The sequence below is a fragment of the Haliaeetus leucocephalus genome, unplaced genomic scaffold (assembly GCF_000737465.1).
Source record: "Haliaeetus leucocephalus isolate CR32 unplaced genomic scaffold, Haliaeetus_leucocephalus-4.0 Scaffold273, whole genome shotgun sequence".
Lineage (NCBI taxonomy): Eukaryota > Metazoa > Chordata > Aves > Accipitriformes > Accipitridae > Haliaeetus > Haliaeetus leucocephalus.
This window is the reverse complement of record NW_010972709.1, coordinates 11,316,853-11,325,459: the sequence shown is the minus strand read 5'-3', so window position 1 is coordinate 11,325,459 and position 8,607 is coordinate 11,316,853.

The window sequence follows — 8,607 nt, the reverse complement described above, 5'->3', positions numbered from 1 at the left end:
CTTTGGTAACCGCAGACAAGTGAATCTTCCTTTCATTTTGGAACATTGTTATCGCAGCCTGGAGGAAGAGGGAGGGAAAAGGCAAGGCAAAACAAGAAAAAGGGTAAAAGCAGCCTTTGTGGCAGTACCATAAAAATACAAACACACTTTACCAAACTGTTGCTGGCTTTTGGGATGAAGAAAAAGCATTTTTCCCTTTCTCCATTGGCTTCTAGCGTCTTGCCCCACACTGCGGGACACAAAAGCCCTTTTTGGCTGAGACCAGCCTCAGCACAGGTGCAGGCACAAGATGGCAACACCCTTGAAGTATCCTCAAGTGCTTGCAGTGATTTCTGCCTCCAAGATGCAGTTTTGCTGTAGCTGCTATATTGCATCACCTCTCATTCTATAAATCTGTCAATGTCTATCCAAGCCGGGAGCAAATCCATTTGCTACAACGTTTACAAGTACTAAAGCCCATCTGTAGGAAGCCAGGCACAGGATTACTTCTGTCCTCTTCTTATTACAGACTCAGCAGACTCATTTAAAAAAGATATTTCACAAACCTGTTGCCTCCCAGGCTGAGAGAGTGTGTGCAAACCAGACGGTGGTCCGAAAGCCACTGACTTCAGCAGCGTTGATGACCCCAATGTGCCACTCCTGCGGAGGGAGCAGAAATGCTGAGATGAGGCATGCTGCAGTGAGGAACATTTTGTCCACATGATTAGATGTTCTGGCAACTAAAGGACCCAAATCCTAACGTTAAATCTAAATTAAATTACCATTCACTGAGCTGCTGAAGAGGTATCTCCTTTAAGGGAGGGTTTATGCCACACACTGCAGCAAAACCCAAACAAAATCAGCTCTCAGTTAGCTCGAGTGCCAGCAGCATGCCAATTGCTGCATCACAGAGCTCACATGTCCTTTTTTGCTGGGTTTCTTGGTCTCCCGCTGAGAGGCTGACCTCCCCAAGCCCTGTAAAGCTGGCTTGCTGCCTTGGGGCTGCCCAGGGAATGGGGTGGTCCCCGCTATGGGATGCTTCCTGGGGGTGGCCGAGAGCTGTTCTGTGCTGAGGGCTGCTGAACTCCAGCATGTGGGGGCAGCTCACAAATGCATCCTTAGCTAAAAAGCTAGATTCACATTTTCAAACTCAGAAGCTAATATTGGAGAGATGAGATGTCTATCTTCTGTATTCCCTCCAGGAAAAGGTCTAGTCACACAGGTAGCAGAATCTCCTAGTCTTGGCACTGAATATTGACGTTACAACAGTATTTAAACATTTACTCTCCTTTCACACACACAAACATAAGCTTGTGTGTGCGCACAGGGGAATCAGGTGGAGACACAGTCCTTTTAATGCCAGCGACAGAAGTAAGCCTGAATCTTTCTAAGCATGGCCTGGGATGGGTGCCATACTATTGCTATGTAATTTGGCTGGATAGTTCCGAGCCATCTTAATTCTCCAGCCATTATTACTTTGCTTGGTTATCATTCATACACTTCTATATGCTAGTTTGCTTGGAGAAAAGAGGTTGGAAATCTACAGCTAGAGTGGATGAGTCTATATTTTTGGAATTGAAGCTAAATTACCCACCAGTTGAAGCATTATTGTGTTTTACAATAATTGCTGATTAAAATTCAAACGCACTAAATTCCACCTGTCATTCCCAGCATCGCCGCCACTTGTGACAATGCCAACACCATGAGCGGGTATGAATGAAAGGACTGAAGGAAGTGGTTTGTCTGCACAAATCCATGCTTTCATTCTGCCACAATCTGTTAACCCCCCTCTTCCAGACCCTTGGGATATTTTCCACAAAATGTCTGCTCTACAGGATGCTTTGTAGGATGAAGACACCGTGGTTCAGGTTTTCAAAAGCAGCCTCTTAATTTTCACACCCGTGCATGACAGATACCCACTTGCCTGAGCTGCAGCCCTCTATCATTTGTGGCCAGTCAACCTGCTGCTTTAACATACAGATGCTTACGACTATTGATTGAGTTTCCAGGTGGGCTTTTCTCTTAGGAAGCTTTTTAGAGGAGCTAGATGGGCTGTTCATCTACATGAGCTCCTGCTTAGTGTCTCATTTTTGCTCCTGGCCATAGGATGTGCCCCAAGTCCATTTCTCTAGCTCTCTTGAAATTGCCTGTGGCTGTAAATCTTCTTTTCGCTGGTTAAACTCCCCAGTTCTTTCCTTCTCCTCTTGTGCCTCCTCCAGTTCAGCATTTCTGGCCTCCTTCTTGCTTTTGCTCTTCAATCCTCTTTTTCCAAGGTCTCTCAAGCTTTTCCTCACTGTTCCTAGCATTTCGCAGCCTGGAGAACTGGGGAATAGCATCACCCCTGGGGAGGTGGTGGTGTGTTTATGATAAATCAGGGAAGTGTATAAGCAAGTACCTGCTCTTAACAGCATTTTCTACATGCAGGTGTTTCCTCTTCCCTTTTGCTCGTGGCTGAATATTGCAACAGACAACACGTGTCTGCAAATTGCTGCTACCCTGCACTTCATAAGTCTGGGTCCACATTTTAGTCATCAGAAAAGAATCAGCCTGATTTAACATGCATTTACCCATCCTGGCTGTCTGAACTGAAAAAAACCCAACCAAAACCGCAACATTTGGGAAGGCACAGTGAAGCAGAAGATGGTCTGCTGAGTTAGACCCCATGGCAGTGCCCAACCCATTCCCACACTCCTGCTCCCAGGGGTTGGAAGCCATTGAGTGGGCTGAACCCATCCAGATTTAGTAGATGCCAACAGTAAAAACAGAGCACAGCATGTGCTATGAAGCCTCGAGTTCTCTTAACCCTCAGGAAAAGGCTGGCTAGACAAATGTGAGAAGAAGCAGGGCTAGCAAGGGACCCATGGCTGACGGCTCAGCATCTCATTACTCATCCTGTCGCCTCTGTCTCACTAGTGGTTTAGCACCTTTGTGGGCTTGTTTTTGATAGCTAAAGAGGGAGACAGAGATGTGAGTCTAAGACAACAGGATATTAGGAGAGAAGGGTGGAAGAACAGCAAGACTGAAAACAAATCTGCTTCTAGATGGGGTTTGGGGTTTAAGTAAGTCCAGTGTATTTCAAACTACACTGTGCACACAGCGTAGTGTTCTGGCTAGCTCTTTAGGGCAGCACTTGCTATGCCATGGCAGGGTATGTATGTGGTTGAGCTATCAACAAACCGAAGCACTTCTGGCTTACCTGGTTCCCAACCAGCAAAGGATGCCATAAAAGCCTGTCTGGCTTACGATGTAATTTTGCTAATGTTAGAATATTGCTTGTATTAGTGAAAAGCAGAAGGTAGACTTGAGATTAAGGCAGGAAATCTGCATTCAATTCCTAGCTCCAACAGAGGCTTTCCTTATGTGGTCTTGGGCAAGCCAAGTAAAACTCCCATGCTTCATACCCTGAACGTGTATAAGAAAAATTATACTGCCTTCTGTTCTTTGTCTTGACTACTTAGACAGTGAGCACTTGGGGAAAAGAAAGGCTTTCACTCTCTGTTTATACTGTGCCTGGTTCTTCAGGGTATCAGTCAACACAAATAACAAGAAATAACAAGTAAGTTAAAATGCTTATTGTTATACACACATACAACAACCAAGCCCTGTGAAAATGTGGTACTTGGTGTAGTTGGACACGTGAGTCAGTATCTCTCAGCATCATCCCATATTGATGCAATGCCACAAGACTGGAGGTGGCAATGCCAGGCCATTCTGCAGTGTTTATTCACTGGTTATGTGTATCCTTGCTCAGCACATCTCACCTCTTGCCCTCCAGCCTGTCCAGAAAGACCAAGAGGAACTCAGATTAGGTAAGGGAATCAGACCCCTGGAGAGCAGGGATGATCAGGCTTGCATTTGCTTTTGGGAGCTGGAGAACATCGCGTACTACCAGTTATGAACTGCCAGGCTCCAGCATCAGATTCGCCCTGAGGAAGGAAGGGGTAGTATGATACAGGGAGGAGCTCAACTCTCCTTACCCTTAGGGATGCTGTATTTACTCTGAGTAGATTTATGCACGAGATGTGTTCTCACTAGCAGGGTTTGTTTCTCTGCTGCATTTGAGCTCCCAGCACATGGACTCTTTTTTGAGCAAGCAGTGGGCAGACAGGGCAGAGAGAGGAACATACACAAACCAGGGAGTTTGGTTTTACTTCCAAACAGGCACAGAACAATAGGGGAGTACAAGAGGGAGAGGGCAGCATATCCTCTCACTCCAGTATATAAAAACTAACTTCCTAGGCTGACCCAGATACCTAAGACTCAAGGCAAAAATATAAGCTATGTGACTAGTGGGAAGAGAAAGAGCCAGCAGGAAAAATCCATCAGAGCTTTCCATGGTTCAATCAGTCAGAGCCTGCTTCACTGGGGAAACAATCAATTAACCACTTCCACTAGAGCAGCCACAGACCTGCTCTTCTGGAGTTAGTAAATCTTTGAGTTTATTTGTTCTTGGTTGCACTCTCAGCTTATTTACAACACCACAGGAATCTTCCTCCTTGCTTATCCTCACTTCTCTAAGTTTCTCCCAAGGATCTTTCTGTCCATGATGATCAGTGAAGAACACCTATGGACTAACAGTTTCCAGCTTCACTGCAAATCCTTATTTCCCTTAAACAGGCAGCCAAAACAAACTGTTTCCTCCGGGCATCTGGAGGGCATTACGCCTTTAACTGTCCATCTGATTTCCAGCTGTCAGTACATTTTGTCTCACTTTAAGGCAGATGGTTTTGGTTTAGGAAGTTTTGGCCCAACCAGTAATCAGAGCCCTGCAGTACACAAATTAGGCTGGTCCCTGCCCTGAGGAGCAAAATGTAGCAGGCAAATGAGAGGCAGATGACACCGAAGCCAAGGGACGATGCTGAGAGCACTCAGTCCAAGCCCCTCTGTAGCAGAAGGGTGCAGGAAAGGACTTGAGCATGGCTGGTCCCACAGGTATGGTAAAGAAGGAAGTGTGAGGCAGCTTGGAAAAAAAATGCACAAAAGGAGCACTGAGAAGATGTGACCAAGTGGTGCTGAGAAGCTGCGCAGATGCAAAGAGTTCGAACTGCACCTGCAGAAGGACAGAAAGCCAGCAGATGGATGGAGCCTGGAGAAAGGTGCACAACAGTGATGTGGGTGATGTTGATGGTCTTTCTCAGCACCTCATAAGTAGATCTCAAAGCACTCAAAGCAGAAGGGTCTTCAGCCCCTGTGCACCGATGAAGAAAGCAAAGGACAGAGAAGAGCGTTGGGGACAGAGATCAGCTATCCAAACCACAGGCCTGTGCTGCCCATTAGGCACTGGTACCTCTGCCATCACTATGCTTTCAAGATGCAGTGAAACAAGAGACATTAAAATGACTACAGCATAAGGCTGAGATTAAATTTCTATTCCCCATTTAAATTTTTCCTCGCATGCTTTAAATGAATAGAAAGCAGCTCTCAGCACTTCTAGGTAGCTCCTGTGTCTGGGAACCTGGAAGCAGATTTTGATTCACAGATGCCTTTTGCTCCTCCAATCAAATGTGCTGCCAGGACTGGTAGACAGGAGCTGTCTTAACAGCTTTAATGCACTTGGATTTGTCCCTATAGCTGCTGCTAATGCCTTGATTGGTGCTATTGAAATCTCTTCTTAAACATATGGTAATACATTCCTCACTGATGTCCCTGCCTTTCAAAACTCAAACCTGGAGTCATCATTGTCTGTAAAAAGTTCATTCTGTTCCTTCTGCTTTACTGCTTGCCCAGCCTAGCTTTGATGGTGGAATTCATGTAACTCACAAACTCCAGAGCAAAATTTGATTAGTTTTTTAATGAAAAAATGTATTTTCTATTGGGAAGCCCTACAAACTCAGCTTGGCATCTGATATTCAAATGACCTTGCTATTCTGGATGTATTACCAGTAATGAAGACTCTAGATGTCAGGGCTGGGAGTTCACTAATAGGCCTTAATTGCCTTGATGAGCCTCATCTGGGGCTTGCATTCACCCTCTCTGCCAGGAGCTCCATTTAACCTCCAGCTCTGGGGGACTTCAGTTCTTGCCTGGGCCATGTTGTAGGTGAGCCTGTCGCGTATCTGTTCCTGAATGGGTGTTTGGCTTTCCTTGGCTGACCTTGGAGGTGGTGTGTTGGTAGGACCCATTGCCATCACCACCCTGCTCTGCCTCCTGTGGCGTGGGACTGTGCCTGGCTGCTGGGGCTGCTCCTGGCTCCCCTTTCCTGGGAGCAGCCCTGCTTTTGCTGCTTCCTGACGCTGGCAGCCACAAATACACTACAGCTCTGGTAGAGTTTTCAGTAGATGGAAGACTCTTAATGGATTGACTTATTAACTGTTTGAGAGAAGAGTACAGGTAATATTGTGGGCTATAATTCTTATGTTGCTTACTGTGCATGGAAATAAAAACAAAAGCAGTATTTTAAAGTATGAGGCCTCTAGCTCTATTACAGCTTAGAAGCTCAAGTGGGGCTGAGCCAAGTGCTGGGAATGACTGACCCCAGGATGCTCAGTCTGGTCATCATCTGGTTGCCTGCAGCTTGGCTCCAGCACTGGAGGAGGAAAACACTTTTTCACTTCAGGTGGCTGTTCCGCAGCATTCGGTGTATACTTGTTTTAGCCACGCTTTTCCTTACGGAGATGTTGGGCTCTAATCTGCATTTCTGGAATAGCACAAACAGGCCTGTTGCTTTGTGTTCAGTGGGATGGCATTTAGTTATCGTGATGGGTAGACAGACCAAGTGCATGAGGAACATCTTCCTTTGTGCCCTGAGGGGACAGCATCCTTGCTGGGAAGACAAATGTGCTGTCAGAAAACATGCTCTGTCTCATCCCATCCCAGGTTTTGTTGCACTGAATAAATGAGGATATGCTGGGTTTCCTTCCCCAAAGTGGGAATGGGTGATACTGTGATGTCTATGGCATAGACATCACACCTGCGGACAGCTGGTACTTTTGAGCCAGTAATTCTACATAAGGCTTGTCAGAAAAGAAATGCAAGAAGCTAGCCTTTGGGAAGGATCTAAAATTCACTCTCTTCATGGAGCACCCCAAGTTCCCACTAGCACCTGTCCAGCGGTGTGCTGCAGAACTGGTTTAAATGCTGAGCCAGAACAGGCAGCAGTCTTCCAATTTAATTTAATCCTCCAATCAACCACCAAGGAAAACCTCTTGGTCTATATGCTTTCTGCCTGGGAGCTTGTATACTTCCAAACAAGCTGTGTGGTGTGGTCAACATGCTGGAGGGAAGGGATGCCATCCAGTGGGACCTTGACAGGCTTGAGAGGTGGGCCCGTGTGAACCTCATGAAGTTCAACAAGGCCAAATGCAAGTTCCTGCACATGGGTCGGGGCAATCCCAAGCACAAATACAGGCTGGGTGATGCATGGATTAAGAGCAGCCTTCAGGAGAAGGACTTGGGGGCAATTAGTGGATGAAAAACTGAATATGAGCCAGCAATGTGTGCTCCCAGCCCAGAAAGCCAACCATATCCTGGACCGCATCAAAAGAAGCATGACCAGCAGGTCGAGGGAGGTGATTGTCCCCCTCTACTCTGCTCTCGTGAGACCCCACCTGCAGTGCTGTGTCCAGCTCTGGGACCCCCAACATAGGAAGGACATGGACCTGTTGGAGTGAGTCCAGAGGAGGGCCACCAAGATGATCAAAGGGCTGGAGCACCTCTCCTATGAAGACAGGCTGAGAGAGTTGGGATTGTTTTGCCTGGAGAAGAGAAGGCTCTGGGGAGACCTCATAGCAGCCTGCCAGTACCTAAAGTGGGCCTACCAGAAAGGCGGAGAGAGACTTTTTACAAGGGCATGTAGCAATAGGACAAGGGGTAATGGCTTTACACTGAAAGAGGGTGGATTTAGATTAGATGTAAGGAAGAAGTTCTTCACTGTGAGGGTGGTGAGGCACTGGAGCAGGTTGCCCGGTGAGGCTGTGGATGCCCCATCCCTGGCAGTGTTCGAGGCCAGGTTGGATGGGGCTTGGAGCAGCCTGGTCTAGTGGAAGGTGTCCCTGCCCATGGCAGGGGGGTTGGAACTGGATGATCTTTAAGGTCCCTTCCAACCCAACCACTCAATGAAACAAGTTGCTTTTGGTTTGGGGGTTGGGGTTTTTTTGTGCCTGAAGAGAGACAGCTGGGAGAAGACAGTTCTGCTGGTGGGTGGTGATGACAATGACCCTTGGGATGGGGGTGGAGGAAAGGGGAGAAAGTTTAATGCATGGAATTAAGTTGCTATCATGGCCTGGCTGGGAACAGCCTTCTCTGGGAGACAGGTGGCCTTCTGATATGGGCAGTGGCTGGAACACCCCTTTGGGAGGGATACATCGCCCCATTGCTGTCGGCCTGCAGGCTCCCCAGGTCTCTGAGGACCCCCCCCCACCCCTTGTCTGCCTCAGGGGACCAGCTGCCCCCCGAGATGGCCGTTTGTGGGGCTGGGGAGCCAGTCATTTATCTCCCCCTCCCCCTTTTGGAGAAACCTCCCTGAAGTCTCAAGATTATTTTGGGGGACACACACACAGGACCAGGGGGCGATGCGAGGAGCCGCCGGGCCCGGTGCAGGGCGGGGGAAGGCCCGTCCCGCTTCCCCGGGGCCTCCTCCCCTTCCACGGCCCCCGTCAGGAAGATGGCGGCGGGAGCGACGAGCCCCCG